We start from the raw sequence: 18,585 nt of genomic DNA on the forward strand, positions 1-18,585 counted from the left end.
TGGTAATCCAGTTAATGCATATATAAAGGCATATAAAAGAGAGAGCATTAATATTTTGGAATGTAGTCATTCACACATACATACTGTAGCAGGACAAATCTTGGAGAATAGTGTTGGAAAAAAATTTTTGTATAATTATCAGTGAGCATTATTACAATTATTTTGTTACCTAGAACTGTTTCTATAGCTCTATAGATAAAATTATTCTGATAGGAATTGTATGCTATCAGTTCTAATACCTGCTTTTGCTGTCCAAAAGCTTTTTTCACTCAATACAAAATTTGGACAATTTTTCTACATGTGAAGGCATTTCCATACATTGGCACCTGAATCAAAATGATCCCCATTGTATATGATGTGCTTGTTTGTTCAGTTAAGGTACACGTGATGTTATGAGGGATGGATTTTTACCATGAATGTCTAACTATTGTGACAAGAATGAACACACTTCATCTGGGAAAAAATTGAAAGTGTTTAAGAGGCAAGTCTTACTAGCATAGTTCTTCCAACTGCCCATCCTTCTAAAAATTCTGATGCAAAGCTGTTTCGGTTCATAGGTTCTGTGACAAAAATGCTATTATTTTGCCAGCTCACTAGCAAAGTAATACTTGGAATGTATACTCCAATGATGCCCTTTCTTAGTATCTTTAAAATAGTAACGAAGGAAGTGCAATGCTTGCTAGCTAAAAATCTGACAGATGACTACATTCCTTTTGAATATTTAACACTGGAATTTTTCAGAGACTATTCAACTTGATTCTTCAATACTTTATTTGTTGGTGGAGATTGGATATTAGGAGAAGGTTCTTCATAGAGAGGGTGGAACAGGCTTCCCAGAGCAGTGGTCGTGCTGTTGAGGCTGCCAGAGTTCCAAAACTATTCAGAAATGCTCTTAAAATATGGCTTAGTTTTCAGGTGGCTCTGTGTGGAGTCATGAGTTGGATTTGAAGGTTCTGGTGAGTCCTTTCCAACTTGGGATATGCTATGATTCTGTCACTCTATGACACCCACAAATATTTAAAAAAAAAAAAATCTGAAGATGTAAGCTTCAAATGTACTTAGTTAAAACTAGGTAAACAAGGGCAGGATGACAAGTTGAGCCCAGAATGCTGTATGGTTACAAACAGGAGACCTACTTGTATCCACCCCTGTTTGTAGGAAAACCGATGAAATGAAAGTCAGGAAGGTGAAATGCACGGAAGAACAAACTCAAAGGAAATAACTACCTGTTGTGGTTTGCAAAGCTGTAGCATTGCTACTGAGCAGAGAGCTTGCTCTAGCAACCTATCATTCTTCAAAAGGTTAAAATGAACAAGAATGAAGTGATGAACCAAAAAATAAAACGGCTATTTTATAAATTTGCTAAGCATAATTTCGTCTATTTTTTATACAGATGCTTGCCAATGCAGTATGTTTCAGAGTATTCGAAAAGGTGAGAGTCACTCCTGGTGACAGTTTAGTTAATTTTCTGAATACAATAAATGGCTGTGCTTTATAAGAAGATTGGAAGTCCTATGAGGAGATAGAGCTACATCTAGCTATATCTCAATCTCTAGTACAAAATGCAGATAGAAACACTGACATACCATCAGGTAATGCATTTGTAACGCAGGGACAAAAAGGGATATATTTTATATTCAACATGAACAAAATAAGTTTATTAATATATTTAGATGCAAAATACGTTTTAAATGTTTCAGTACCTACATATTACATGTGACTCTGTAGTAGGATGTTTCCTTATCATGACGTATCTTTTAGTTGCATTGAAGAACTCTTTCCTTTTTCATGTAAAAGTTTGTAATAGTGCAGTCTAGCATCATTGCGGAGACTGTATTTTTGTATAATGCCACAATATCTGTCTGGAAAAGAACAACTATTAAGAAAATTTGTTTTGCAGTGAAAAAGAAAGCTACCATCATGGCCCATATCAAAATGTTAGATATACTGTATACAACCTGTATATATACTATATATAATGGTATATAATGTGGAAGACACAGTAATATAATAGTTCCTGTGTACTGTTCTTGTAACATTAGATCTTTTTAATAAATAATTCTCTTTTTATTGACTTTTATCTATCTCCTGTCAGCTCCTGAACTATGTTGGTATACAACAGAGTGACACAGACATTTCTGGATTCCAACAGCAACAATCTTCTATTTACATGATTTTCAAAAAGAAAACAATGAATCTGGAATACTGACTGTGGAAGTTCAAATAATTTTTGCATCTTTCTAATTTCTGATTTCTGTTGGTTTTCCTGGGCAGTTATTACTTTCATAACTGAATAACTGAAAGCCACAAGTATGCTGGATCTTTTAACATGAAACTATAAGTAATAAACACTTCTAAATAAGACTGCAAATTAACCCCCGAGATAAAAGCTCTTTGGAATATTAAAATATGAAAGAGCTTTATAAGAAAGCCACCAAGGACAATTCATGGTAGTGAAATACTTTCTAGGATTTTTCTGGAATGTGTAATGTTCTTTCAGGTGTCGTAAGCATCCCACAGCCATGTAGGTACAAAAGGACAACATGATAGTTTCAAGTTCTATTGAAAAGTATTGTTTTCTTTGTCTTATACTTGAAACAATTTGTGTAAAAAAATCACAAGAAAAAAGATGATTTCAAAAAGACACTTAACCTTTTTGGGGAAAAATGTAATAGCGGATGACTCGATTATAGCAAATATTTTCCTTTTTGATATTTTCATTTGACATTTTAATAATCCCCAATCACTTCTTTATGAAATGCATGTTTACAGGGTAAGTGGCATTGCAAAATATTAAAAAGTCAAAAGGATCACTCTAAAAATAAAAATAGATTGCCATAGCCACCATTAGAACTGAGACTTTGATTTCAAAATGGGTATGGCTTAAATAGAATATTATATCAGGACTTCCATTAAATTAGTTAGGAATGTCACAGAAAAGTGTAATGACCTGTTTTTGCTGACATGCAGAACTGTGCATATAGAAAATCCATATCTATCAGAACTTCTATTAGACCACAATCCATTCTTGCCTTTTTATGGCAATTATCCCAGTTCCTCTGAAGTTAAGACACTTTCCTTCTTACTTTCTTCTTATGTTTTGAAGTAAAACGGTGTCAGAACAAAATGAGCAGCATTTCATTACAGTAAGTTAGATGGCTTTAGGATATTACAAAAAGCCTCCCTTAGCGTGTCTACCTACAGGCTGCTTCTAATAATACATGCCATGAAGCTAAGGCTGTAAGACTTTTTTCTCCATTCTAGTAAATATAGACCAGACCATTCACTTTATCTTTATTATGGTACTCTTTTTTTTGATACTTCAAATAAGATTATGAAAGTATGTGTGTACTAAAGATTCACAAGCCAAGGAGAAAACTCAGTAAGAAATTATACATGAGCACTTTCAATATTTGCTTAACATTTGTCAGTTGCTTGAGCAAACTGGCACAGATGTGTAGATGTGCAGCCATTCCTCCCTCTTGCTCTCCTTTTCCATTGTTAGATTATTAACTAAGCAGCCCAGCTCACATAATAAACCTACCTAGTATCAGAAAATACTCATAAAGAAAACTATGATGCCTGTTGATTTATCTTTTACTAATGACAGTGAGAAAGATATATGTCTGGCCACAGAAAAACATTAATTTTTCTCCTCTCCAATTTTATGTCACTCACTGTTTCTAAGAATTATAAAATAATAACATGAGTGTCTTCCTAAAAGATACAAGATGCAAACTAACAAAAGGAATAATAAAGTCATGCGATATACATGTTAATAAAAAGTGAATATATTCTGCATATTTTGATTTTCATGGAGAAAATAAGATAGGAAATTGATGCAATTTTCTTTCAGTAAAAGAAAGAGCAAATAAAAGGAAACTGAAAGTATTTGTAGCATATTTGGGCCAAAATTTTTAGAAATAATAATTTTATTTTACACCCACATATCTTCCACAAAAGTTACTTTTTAAGACTGCATAATCAAACAGGGTATTCTCTCTGATACTCCTTCATAACTTTCTCTGTGCAGAAATCAACACTGAAATCAATTATTTATTTTTCTATAACTCAATCCCTTATTTTTGTGCAATATACACACCCAAATCTATAATTATTTTGAAGAGTCTTTCTATGTGATTATACATTTTTATACATACGCTCACATAATAAAGTTTACCATGTGCTTCAGGTAGAAAAAAGAACTTGAATGTCCACACTCTTACGGCCATTAGATTATGATACATGGGCAGTCAGATGGATTAGTGAGAGTATAAGACTTATATTTGCTCTTTTGTAACTTGAGGAAGGCAAACACAAATTGTTCAAGCTTCTAAAAAGGAGAGAGATCCACCAATGATCCAAAAATTTTCAAGGGAGCTGAGGTGCAAATTAATCACTGCTTTTTTATCCTGCCCAAAATCATCCAAGGTACATTGAGTGTTTCTCCTGCTCCACTACAGAGATGTTAAAGAAACACTTCATCCTGTCCTGTTGGGCCATAGGCAGCTTCTTTCTTCCTCTGCCCCATCTTTGAAAAAGTGCAAAAGTGTACATATGTGTATGGGACAGGGAAAAAATACAAAGGCAGCCATAATTACCCCTGAGGTTAGCCTGGAGTTCACCCAGCATCTTGACCTAGCAGTGACTGCCTTCCAACAAGTCATCTCTTCCCCTCCAAACATACAAGAGTGGAAATATCTTCCTCCATTTGAGCACGACTTGCACTAGATTAGCCAAAAACTCAACTAGACTACTCATTTAATGAGAACAATGATTCTGAAAGTCCTTTAGAACAAGAGATCTACAGCACCTTAATAACTGGTGTGACAGCATACTGACAAGTATACAGGGGATACCTACACCTACAACCCTTCCCTCCTTCAGGAAATAATTCAACTTTATTTACTACAGTGAAAAAAAAATTCTGCACAATGAAGTTTCAGTTTTATCGTATTACTGATACGATAAGAAGACATAAGGAGGAGGACATAATGAACTTAGAGATTGTGAAAACAGCAAATTGGTCAAAGTGATCACCTGGAAAATCTTCCTCCTGGGGAGAAGTTAAAAGGAATGACTCCTGAGTTAGGAGACAAGTGGGCAATAGAAAAGAAGATATTGCACCTCAACTCTCTCCTGTTTTTCTCCTGTGCAATGGATAAAGCATGCAGATGGTGAAAGACCATCAAACCTCCTCTTTGGAAATGGAAGAACCCAAGTGCTTTAAATTCAGAGTTAGTCTACATTATCTGTCCAATAAATATTGAATTATTTGACATAGAAAGTTCTATTATTGAAAAGATGCTGCTTCACAATATCCCCTATTCCCAGAACCAGAGCAATCAAATCTACTCTCAGACAGGTAACACAAGTGAGAAAGGAAAGGTGTGTGAGATCTGTGGTATCCTTCTGTAAATCATTTATTGTAGATGGAACTAAAAAACACATGTGATAATGTTTTGCAAAGGGACACTCACAAGTACACAGGAGGAAACTGTGAAGGTATTCAGGATAATAAAACCACCTCTCCACACACATATCTAAAATGTAGGAGCAGAAGCTGGATCTCTGGAATCAAACTCCAATATTTCCACCACTTTTGAATCCTTACTGCTAATTTTTCGACAAGATTCTAATCTTATGGTAAAGGCTGTTGGCCATTTTTGTTACCTGCTAATATCTAATCAAATAAAGACTGTTAATAAAGACAAAACTCCACTATAGATCTTGCTATCCTTGCACCCTCTTTTAAGTTAGACACAGTGCATAGGAGAGTTTTAGTAAAACAGTAGAAGCGAAATTAAATAGTTCATAGAAAGTCTTTTATAAGTAAGAATATCACATTCACTGAGACTGTCACAGAATGGGGAAAATGAAAATGCAGCATTTTTACTTTCTTTTATGCTGAATACACTGAGTGGAATGATTTTTGGCGTAATGTAGAAAAGACGCCTGATTGAGGTAGGTTATAAATGTAAAACTTTGTTTTCTGATTCTGAGTATACACACACTCACTAATTAACTTGAGCAGCAGTTTATAAGACCAGCTCTGACTCTGCCCATTTAATGAACAAAATCCAATCAACCGCCCTGTTAGCGTAAATGGAAAATATATGTCTGCAAGAATGACAAATAACTGATTGCCATCGTGATTAGCATAACATGCCTCATGGGAAGCTGTTTGGCATTCAGCTCTCACTAGTGCTTATAAAGGATTGATACAAGTCTTGATGTGTTTTGCATTGGGTTTGCAGCTTATTTAAATAGTAAGACAACTTCCTAGGTCTGATGACTGACATTTTCATTTTGAAACGTTATGTTTCTGGTTATAAGATAATGAAGAATATTTTTCAAACTACCAAGGGTGTTCTCAAATTAAATTTATGTTTGGTTCATTCCATAACAAATCAAATTTTTAGTGGTCCCAAATGTTCTAAACATAGATAAGTTTAAATTGCCCCAGAAAAGCTGTTGCTGATTCACAGTTAAGCTACCTAGTGACTTCGGAAGCTGTGTGCTTAAGTCTGGAAGATTTTAGAGTCTGTTTATATTTCAGCTAAAGTTTCTATAGAGACATACAGAAACTAAATACCTCGGATGATCCCCTATGATTTTAATATACCTGAGGTAATTTGAAATGCCACCAACAGAAAGTATAGAATATCTACATTTGAAAACTGGGCAATTCAGTTACTTCTTTCTAGTTTCATAACTTCACTTCCAGGAAGGCTCACAGTTCAGTATATTGGTCCATATTTTTAATATATTAATATCTTTTATATCAGACAAAATCCCTTTCACATGAGAGTAAACACCAGAGGCTTTGGACTAGGCTGCCAGGCCTTGTACATAATTGGCTCAACAATGAACACAGTTCCTCCTAGACTGCAGGATCTTGGGTCACCATCTCTGATTGCATCATCTGTGGATATCAGAGGCACTGAGCTATGATTTTCAGGAAATTCTCTGTAAAAATAAATGTATTGCATTCAGTGTCTTCAAAAGCTAAACTGTCTGCACAGCAACACTTAAATATAAATGCATATTGTCAGTTCAAGGAACTCGGAGAGAAAACTGGGATCTCACTGATTACAAATACAGTGGAAACGAGTGGAAAATAAATGTAAGTAAGTAGAGTTAAAGAAACAACTAACGCAAGCAAATAAAAATAAACAAACAAACAAGCAATTGGAATCATTTCAAATGGCATAATTTTTGAGCTCAGAACCTGCACAATAGTAGCTGGGAAAAAAAAAGTTCAAATAAAGAAAGAACTTAAATTTCATTTCTGGTGAATTTGAAACATAGCTTGACCATTCTTTCAATGGTCAAGTTAATAGAAGGCATACAGAATTCCTATGGGAACATATTTATCACCTTGTTGCCTGTATATCCCATCCCACTTTAAATTGCTGACCATATGAGGGATTCCGTTCAAAGGACTTTTTCATATCTGAAGCGAAAATTTCTTCATCCACCAGTAATATTGGACTGATTGAAGACAAAACCCTGACATTCATTCTGGTCCTCAATAACACTACTCACCCAAGTAGCTGCTGAAGAGCTGCTTTCATTTTAGCGTTTTAACATTACTTTATAGCTCCCGCATAGCCTTGCAAGACCTGTTTTCGGACAAAACGCCCACTCTGATCTAAAGGAAACCATGGAGAAAGGATTCAAAGGGTCCCTCAGACCCAAGCCCTGCTCCATCAGGGGCATCCAGATCAGGGTGCCCAGGGCCTCATCCGGGCACCTTTGGAAGATCTCCAGGGAGGAGACCCCACAGCCTCTGGGCAGCCTGTGCCAGTGCTCCGTCACCCACAGCGCAGAAGTGCTTCTGGGATTCAGAGGGAATCTGCTGTGTACTGGTTTATACCCATTGCTTCTTGCCTTGGCACTGGGCACCACTGACAAGAGCCAGGTTCTGACTTCTTTGCACCTTTCTGTTAGACATTTATGGACATTGATGAGATCCCTTTGAACCTCTTTTACTCCAGAATGAGCATTTCCAGCTCTCTCAGCCTTTCCTCACAGGAAAGGTGCTCCAATCCCTTCATCACATTGGTGGCCCTGTTGAACTTTTTTCCAGTGTTTCTAGGTCTCTCTTACAATTCAAGGCCCAGAAGGGGGTACAGGACTCCATCTGCAGCCTCACCAATGCTCAGCAGAGGCAAAAGGTTTCAATTCAGGTTTAAAATTGATTCTGAAATTTTAATTCTTCATCGAAATGGTGACTTTTAGACTTGAAAATTCCAAGAGAAAGCAGCAGAAGTCTTTATATAAAAAGCTTAATTATACCTGGAAAAAAAAAGAATGCACCTATTGAAGATAGTCATCTTAGAAGGAAAAGGTAATATGCAGAGGACAAAGCTATGAAAAAGTGTAAACATAAGAACATTCCTTTTGATAGTCAAGTCAGTTAGTCATAAAGTGGTAACCTGAAGTGTCCTTCTCATGTCAGTAATAATTTGGAATTAAACTAACAAAATTAACAGCATTAAAACAGTTGTATAACTATGCAGATCCTATAAAACCCAATAGATTTTAAAAAAGAATAAAATCAAAGATTCTTGATGTCCAAAGAAACATATTTTTCCACTGGCAAAAAGAAAAAAGTGCCGTTTCCCTTCCAACTTTCAAAATATATTGGCATGTTCCAGATCAAAAAAAATTTCCAAACTGATATTACAGAATTGAATCTGAAATAACTGTTCCTCTTTTGGTCTACAGCTTTTTTTAACCTGTAACAGAAGTTAGAATGAAACATTAAGCTGAAATTATTTCCATGCTTCAATACACAATCATAATGGTGGGATGTCTCAAACCTTCAGACTCATGCTTCTCTTTGATAATAAGGATCATACAGGGCATATTCGCCGTTGAATTTTTTGGTCAAATGCTGAAGAAATTATAGCTAAAAGTTTTCCACTCAATTATGTAGTCTCTGTTTTTAAGATCAATAGTTTCCCTAGATGCTACAGCAGACAAAAGTTTGCTTGCAAAAGACGCCAAAAAGAGTTTGCTAATTCTTTCTCTTTGAAGTAGTATTCACTTTCATTGTCAAACACATATGCAGGAGTGTACATGTGTTCATGGTATATACATAATAAATACCAATAGATGTTTGGTAGATGCCCCATCCCTGGAGACACTCACAGTCAGGGCAGGGCACTAAGGAACCTGATCTACTGTATGTGTCCTGTTCATTGCAGTGGGGAGGGAGGTGGAGGGAGATGGACTAGATGACCTTTAAAGGTTCCTTCCAACTCATATGATTCTGTAGTTCTATGATTGTCAATAGGGTTCCTTGAATTTCTTTAAAATGATATTTCTTAATGCATGGTATTCCAGAACCTAATTAGGCAGTAAGTAACTTGGCTAGATGGTGACCTTTTCCAGGTGGTTTCTAACTGTAACAGGCTACATGAAATAGGAGGCCTCGGGTGCTGAATGAAACTGATCAAAACGAAAGACCATTCTTTCTTTCATACTACCATTCTAGAGTGCTGTGCAAATGACTAGGGTCTTTAAGGCAAAATCATAGTATATGACATTTCATTTTCATAACCTTTTCATTCCACGAAAGCATGTTTTTAATGCTATAGTCACTGTAAAATATTAATGATTTTGCTGCATGCAACAAAATTTATATGGCAATATATTCAGAGTCATTTATCAGAATATCCACTATAAGTGCGCTTCAGGTACGGAGAGACGATTCTACTGGAAAAGTGAAATTTTCAAGAAGATATGTAAAGTAACCTCAGATTTGTATATAAGCGCATTGTGTTATTAACTTGAAAAATAGTTCTAACTTCAAAGGAAATGTCAGTGAGCTCTAGGAAGTTTTTAAGTAAGGCTCAATTCCAAGTAACAATGAACCCATTTCAGGCAAAGAAAATTTTTCACCAAGAGAGAAATTGTAAATTCTGTCTTATGCTTAGAGTATCTTTCATACTGACTTTGCTGGGAACTTCTACATGGGTGTAAAGGTTTCTGCAGTACAGCTAACAGCAAATGCATTTGTATCAAATGTATCAAATCAAACAAAATATGTTGAAGAGAACATTTTCTGGTTTTACATTTCAAGACTTCACATAGCACAATAAGTTTCATTTCCATATTAAAAAATAAATAAATACATAAATAAATTATACTTTAATTATTTAAGCTCTAGTGCTTTCTTTTGCAGCTGTGAGATTTAAGAAAGGGGAAAGGAGCACATCTCCTATGAATAAAGGTTGAGGGAACTGGGATTGTTTAGCTTGGAGAAGAGAAGGCTTGGGGGAGACCTCATTGTGGCCTTTCCGTATTTGAAAGGAACACATAAACAGGAGTTTATGAGGATAGACCGTGATAAGCCAAAGGGGAATGGTTTTAAACTGAGACAGGGGACATTTAGGTTAGATATTAGGAGGAAGTTTTTCACACAGACGGTGGTGACACACTGGAACAGGTTGCCCAAGGAGGCTGTGGATGCCCCATCCCTGGAGGCATTCAAGGCCAGGCTAGATGTGGCTCTGGGCAGCCTGGTCTGCTGGTTGGTGACCCTGCACATGGCAGGGGGGTTGAAACTAGATGATCATTGTGGTCCTTTTCAACCCAGGCCATTCTATGATTCTATAATGAGATAAGAAAAACTGATTATTCCAGGAAATTCAACAGAGATTTATTTCCTAAGCTTTTTATACATCTCCACCTCTCCTTTAACATGTAGCTTTCAGTAACATTAACTTTTAGAAGCATAAGTAGAAGGAATAGGCTATAGAAACTATACTTACAGTATAAATCATGTTAAATAATAAATTTATGATAAACTCGTGGTCGGATGTTGTTAATCAGTTTAACTCTATTTTTAACCCAGCATCAGGAAAAACTTATTTCTTTCACTCACGTGAAGTGACTAGCTCAACCCTAAGAGCCAGATGAGCTTGTGTTCAGCTATTTTCACACATGAAGATGGAATTGCTGTTGTAATACTCCTTTTACAGGCACGCACACAGAATTTAAAATAAATAAATAAATAAATAAATAAATTTAAAAAAAAGAAGATGGAAATATTTCTAAGTAATTATATCAGAATGTGAAAATGCTCTTGCAAACTTCTGGAAAAAGAATTGATAAAAAAGAGGAGGGGACCTGACTATGCAAAACTGATTATAATATAAGCTGGATAGCTGGATAAAAGAGAGATACTTTACTCTGTAAATATCAGGTATTTTGCAGGTATTTTACCTTGTAAGCCCTGAAGCTATCAGGTTCAGAACCAATTTTTAGGAATCCCAGAGACAACAATGACTGATTAAATAATAGCACACTTAAATATATATTTATATATATTTTCCACGTATCATTTCTGATAAGATACAAAAGATATATTAGATGTATTTCTAACACAGTTTGAGAGTTTTAGTATAAAGGTATACTGTACATTTATTCATTCTCAGAAGTATTGCCCAGTTCTTAATATTAAGCTAAGATGCTGATACTCATTTAGACATTAGATGCCTTGAAATGTTCATGTGTCAGTCTAATAATACTCTTTAATTCAGTTGTGCAGCCAAATAGATATTTTTTCAGATTGAAATTTCATAGCTTTATGTTTATTTAAATATTTTATTTCTGTTGCAATTACTTTGCAAGGTAAAATATTTCATTTAATTCAAACAAAGACAAGTTTTTTTTCAAAAACATAATTATTTTAACCTTACAGTTAATTCAGTTCACAGCTCAAAATAAACTACATTCACAAACAATCCTATTTTAAAATTAATTTGCTTTATAGTCCTTGGTTTTAGACCGAGGCAGGGTAGGCGTAGTGACAGAATGTTCAGCAGGGTTAGCAGAAACATGAGAGCTAATAACGCAATTAAAACAATTGCTTTTTCAGGGCATGGAAAGGCAACAGGACAAATGAAAATGGTGACCTGTCTGTTCAACTAAAAAGCAAGACCATTCCGTTCTTCAAAATCAAGTTTTGCCCCAGTGTTCTCATTTGTTATGAAAACTCACCATCTACACAACCTGATAAAAGCTGCAAGATCCTTATTTTCACATGAAGAGATGTGAGGTGCAGGCGAAGTCCAACAGGCCTACCTGCAGACCTGCCTCAATAGCAGGAATAGCAGAGCTGTATTACACGATGCCAAGTTTTTCCAAATATAATTTCAGCACTTAAAACTGACCTGAAATGGTTTGCCATACAATTTTACCTTGTAAATACAATAGAAGTGTTCTAGTTTTCATAAGCAATATGTTCTAAATATTTCTGGAAATTTCCCAGACTACTGAAGCATTTTATATGTCCAAGATTTACTACTAAATAGAAGAAAAAGAGATTTCTCACTAGTTAAAATCACAAAAGAATAGCAAAACCCTTACCTTGTGGCATGACTTAAGAAAAAAATAGCCAAGCATTTTTCCACTTAGAAAGGTTTGCTTAAGCATTTCAAGCCATTTCAGTGATAACAGGTCTCATTTTCCCGATGTAATTAGTAAAAGAAACAACAATTACCTACAGGTTCATTAAATAAATCAGCCCTGTTTCTCGTTGTGAAGTTAATGAACAGTAATGCAGGAGATTGCTATGGACACAGTTCATTTGTTTGTATTCAGTAACAACTCTTAACAAGAGAATATTACTCTTGCTTTTAAATTTTGTCATTCAATTAGATCAACGCTTTCTGCTTTTTCATTTAATAACTGAAAATTATTCTAACTGAAAGTGAGTTTTGCATTCTAATTAAGATAAAGTTTGTTCAGAGTGCAATATGTGAACAGTCTCATAAGTGTTTTTGTAAAATGCTTACATCCACACCATGTAACTCTAACCTACCAGTAGCATAACACAAGCACTTATTGTTGTGAAGCTCCCTTTTCAATATCGCTTACAGAAATCTCGACCCATCAAAGATATCTTTCTTTTCCAAGATAAAACTCTACACATAAAAATTTCCATTCTAACCTGTCTGGGAGCTTCTGTCTCAGCCTGGTCTTGGCTTTGTAATATTACATCTAAACTTCAATAAAGAAATATACATAGGCATGAAAGTCTCAACCTTTTGGAGAATACATCTGAGTTGTTATTACAGTTTATACTATGGTTTTGTTTCCAGAATGTCATGTTTACTTCAATGGTTTTTATCTTTATTTTCAAGATGATTGATCACCACTGTCCACTGTGTGCATGTGTATATTTATACTCATTTTAAAAGCAAAAGTTGTGCAAAGCTTCTAAGAAAAACATTGTTAGTCGACAGTCCTATTCCTCAGGAGGAAAGAACACTTTCTATCATAAGAACAGAAATCATTGCTCAAGACTGACATCCCCTTAGAATTCAAAGATAACAGCTGAATTTCTACTGGAACTAGAGCACAGGTATCATAATCACTACTGTTCCAATTGTATATTTGTTACCCACTTTCATTACGATAAATTCAGGACATTTTGATATACAGTGACAAATTCCAATCTAAAATATCAGCATACCATAATTTTTCTCTTATTTTATTCAGAGAGAGTGCAACATCCTGATGTGTAACAACTACTGCCATTAGTTTTATAGCAAAGTAGTATTGCCTTTATCTTTCACCTGTCCAGGAAAGATCTCAAAGTTCCTTCCATAAGATTTCTTGAGCATTTTGCAGCATGCACCAATTTGGTAAAGACTGTTTAATACTGAAAATTAATTAGTGGCAGTTACTACACTGAATTATGATATTTTTAACATTTTTTCCCTTACTGTGAAAATTTACCATTATTTTGTGACAGAGAAATAAACATGTCAAATATTGCCTTGGCTGTGTTTACATGCAACATGGCAACAGAAGGACTTCGTTTCCCTTCCAAGAAGCAGAAAGCCAAGCAACAATCAGCTGACCTAATCAGCTGACCTTTTACCCTAATATACTCTGTTCCACAAATATTTATTTTTATTATCAATTATCAAAGAAGAACAAGGTTTCATTTTATGAAGTCTCCATGCAAATAATAGAGTAAGGATTACATTTCCAAAGACTTTGGAAGTCAAAAGAGTTCACAATTCTTGTTAATGTTTCAAAAGATGAAGGTGTTTTCTTTTGAATCTGGCATCCAAGTAATGTGAATACCAGTTTAATGTGAAACAAACAAACAAACAAACAAACAAACAAATTAAGATAGTATATGTAACTTAAATTGCAAGCTCCAAAATGGCTTCAACTATAAAGAGCTGTTTAGAAATATAGAAATAAATAAATAGGGAAAAAAAATTCAGTTTTCAGAATTTTTCTCAGTACACCCAGCTGCAAACTGGCAGGATGTTTCAGTCCAAGTAAACAAATCACACCACACATCAAAATAATGCGCATAATTTTAAAATCCACCCTTTATTCAATAGAAACCCATTTACTTGATTTATGAAAAGGAATATTTCAAAAATACTGGAAATACTGTTACTCTATTTATTTCCACTGCATTTAAAGATTATTCAGCTGGCAGTTGCTACGGGAACAGCCTTCATTTATTTCAAGTGTTATCAGAACCAGAATGCTGCTCTGCAAGAGGTAAGTCTACAGAAAATAATAGTATTAGATCTAAATAAATGAACTATATACATATATATATTTCTGATAAACTTTTATTGTCTTACTGAGTTTTAAACAACCACACAACAGCACCCCAGCGGTTTTATTTGTAGTGGAAGTCAAATCACGTACCACAATCAATGTACAATGTAGATATTTTATAAGCAATACAAATAACCTTTTAATGACATTGTGTACTCTACTTGTTGGCATCATTTCTCTTCTTTATATCCACAAAATTGCAATTTTTCTTTTAAGGTAGTCTCCTTTCAAAGATAAGAGGTTAAACATATTGAGCCCAACTCAATATGTCTAATACATATAGTCCATATAGTCTGACTCCCCTGGGATGAAGAGAGGCATCCACAGCTCAGAGCCTGGTCTAGCCTGGCCTTGAAAGTCTCCAGGGACAGGGCAACCACATCTCTGCACAACCTGTTTCAGTGCCTCACCACTATCACTGTAAAATGCTTTTTCTTTATGTGTAACCTAAATTACCTCTCTTTAAGTTTGAAAAATTTTTCTCTTGCTTTGATTCCAGTTCTACCTCATATTATTGCTCCTGTCTAAATTGCAGTCAAGTGCTGTTACTCTAACTAAATCTTTAGTTTTGCTCAGTGGATGTACAAGCTGTGGCTCCATCCAGAAAATTCAGCACATAACACAAAAATTCAAGGGAAAGACTGAAAAAATGAAAAAATAACTATGTCACAGCACTAATCCCTCGTTTGGGTACTACGTAATTCTTGTCCTAAAAAGTAATCTGTGATATATTTGTGTTCAACTCTTTCTACGCTCTTTAATTGGCTTTAGTGTCAGAAATTAATTAAGTCTATGTTCCAAACAGACAATCTTATTCAGTCACCCATACAAAACAAATATGTCCCCTGCAGTAACAAAGGCTGAACAAACAAGGCAGGAAAAAATAAGAAAAATTACAAATATAAACTATACCTTCCTCACAGGAATCATATTTCAATACTGATAATGTCAAACATGATCATGAAAATGCTCAGTGCACTTGTATTTGACAGTGTTGATGTTTTTGATGTCAATAAGATACAATCCCTAGAGAGTACTTCTGTAAAATGACAAATGTGTAGCCTTCACATGTTTTGCTGCATTACATATTGTTCTTGTAAATACATTTGTACTTTACAATTGATCTGGTGGTTTTAAGTGGTTTCCTCAAATATATTTTTTCATCTACACAAACAGAAAACAGTGAATTCAAAAAAATCAGTTCATGAAGTTAATTCCCTGCTAGCTAAAAATACGAACAGAGCAAATGGATGATGTTAAAATGGAATTAAATTTGAAACTTTCTGTAATTTAGAAAGTGGAGACTTGCTTACCGTTCCAATGAAGTCCTGTGTTAAGTACTCTGAAGTAACTGCGTTATTGCTCCATTTGTATTGATGTTCTTTGAGAGGCGGATCTTTTTGCACTATTAAAAAGACTGGAAACACTAATTCCAGGCATCACATATTGACACCTGTTTTGCTACATTGAATTACCATTCTATTTTTTACATTCTGGACTTTATTTACACAATAATTTAAATAATCCAAATCAAAATTATTTTACTCTTATTATTTAGAGTTGACATTTCAGTTGCTGAGTTGCTCTGAGGCTTCCTTTCAGATTAGAGTCTCATTCTGCTTCTTAGTGTCAAAGCTAAGACAAAGGCATATCTTCAGATCTAGGCAATCTATACCTTAATCATAATATATAACCTAGTACATAAAAAAAATTAGCCACTGGTATGAAAAAAATCTCAAAACTCACAATGTGAACTGGGGCAGCAAAATCTCCCCCCACTGTAAGAGCAGAGCAAGTGTGAGACTACCTCATGAGACTGAATACATACATGCCTATGGGGCCAGATGACACACATCCCAGGATCCTAAGGGAGCTGACTGATGTCGTTGCCAAACTGCACTCTGTCATATTTGAAAAGCCATGGCTGTTAGGTGAAGTCCCTGGTGACTGGAAAAAGGGAAACATCACTCTCATTTATTAGAAAGGGTGGAAGGAGGACCTAGGGAACTACAGGCTGGTGAGCCTCACCTCTGTCTTTGGGAAAATATGAAACAGATCCTCCTGGAAGACATGCTAAGGTACATGAGGGACAAGTAGGAAATCTGAGACAGCCAGTACAGCTTCACCAAGGGAAGGTCATGCCTGATCAATTCAGCTGACCTTTCAGGATGGAGTGACAGCGTTGGTGGACAAAGGGAAGGAAACTGTCATCTACCTGGACGTCTGTAAGGCCTTTAACATGGTCCTCCATCACATCTTTATCTCTAAATTGGGAAGAGATGGATTTGAAGGATGAACTATTTGGTGAATAAAGAATTGGTTAGAAGGTCACAGCCAGTGGGTTGTGGTCAGTGACTCTATGTCCAGGTGGAAGCCAATGACTAGCAGTGTCCTCCAGGGATCTGTCTTGATCTGTCTCAGTTCAGGAAAGTCAAGGAACTTCCAGAGAGAGTCCAGAGAAGGGCCACAAAGATTATCAAAGATCTGGGGCATCTCCCTTATAAGGAAAGGCTGAGGGTCCAGGGACTGTTTAGCCTGGAGAAGGGAAGATTGAGAGGGAAATATCATCAACACTTAAAAGTATCTAGAGTAAGAGCCAAGTGGATGGGGACAGCCTCTTTTTCAGCAGCAGGACAAGAGACAATAGATACAAACTTGAACACAGAAAGTTTCATAAAAACATGAGAAAGAGCTTATGTTCTTTGATGTTAACAGAGCAATGGAATAAGCTGCCCACAGAGGCTGTGTAGTCTCCTTCTTTGTAGATATTCAAGACCCATCTGAACACTTCCCTGTTTGACCTGTTTCAGGAAACCTGCTTCAGCAGGGTTTTGAACTAGCCGGTGTCCAGAGTTCCCTTCCAATACCTACAATTCTGTGACTCTGTGACAACCCAGACCATATTATTTAGGAGACAAAGCGAATTAGCATTTTAATCTGGATTGAGTGCATACTTCTGAAGCAAATCTTGATCATGCTAATTTAATGCTCTTCAGTTCTCATCCTGAGGCAGTCTGAAACTCACTATTTAAACTATTTTGTGATGTAACTAAATCAGAATTTGTGCTCTAACCCAAACACTCTCCCTTTGCTGATATGTATACAGGCCATGTGACCAAACATAGAGCCACTCCAACATAAAAAACAAATACCCTAATCTTTTCTGTTCTAATCTCTCCTTGTAGAGTCATCCAGCAAAATCAACTTCCCTTTTGCCTGCTTCTTTATTAGATTTCCAGGACTCACATTCCTGGCTATACGGTTATTTACAATAGCCATAACTCTGATTTACAGTGTCCCATTGATTTAGAGTCAGGTTCCTCCTTCTTTCCTCCCCTTTCTAAGCAACAATGTTCGGTGTCTTTTGCTATAATTTTTAACTACAGATTAACAGTGATTCAGATCTGGGGTGGCTGCAGGTAGAATCCACAACTAAATTCTCATAATTACAGAGGATGTACTAGATCTGGCCCAGTACACAAAAGACTAGAAGAGTGACAATACATAAATATGATGAAATGTAGCACCTTTTTTTGCAAAGGCTGCAGTGGCAATAGTTGGTCCATTTCTGTAAGTGGACAGGCTGGAGAAGTGGGCCCATGAAAACCTAATGAGGTTCAATAAGGCCAAGTGCAGGGTGCTGCACTTGGGTTGGGGCAATGCCAGGTATTTATACAAACTGGGGAAGAACTCCTTGAGAGCAGCCCTGCAGAGAAGGATTTGGGGTTCTTAGTAGACAAGAAGCTGGACGTGAGCCAGCAGTGTGAGCTTGCAGTCCGGAAGGCCAACTGTGTTCTGGGCTGCATTAAAAAAGGGGTGGCCAGCAGGAGAGGGAGGTGATTGTCCCCTCTACTCAGCTCACCCCATCTGCAGCACTGCATCCAGGCCTGGGGCCCCCAGTACAGGAAGGACGTGGAGCTCTTGGAGTGTGTCCAGAGGAGGGCCACCAAGATAATCAGAGGGCTGGAACATCTC

Source organism: Tetrao urogallus, assembly GCF_951394365.1.
Source record: "Tetrao urogallus genome assembly, chromosome: 1".
Lineage (NCBI taxonomy): Eukaryota > Metazoa > Chordata > Aves > Galliformes > Phasianidae > Tetrao > Tetrao urogallus.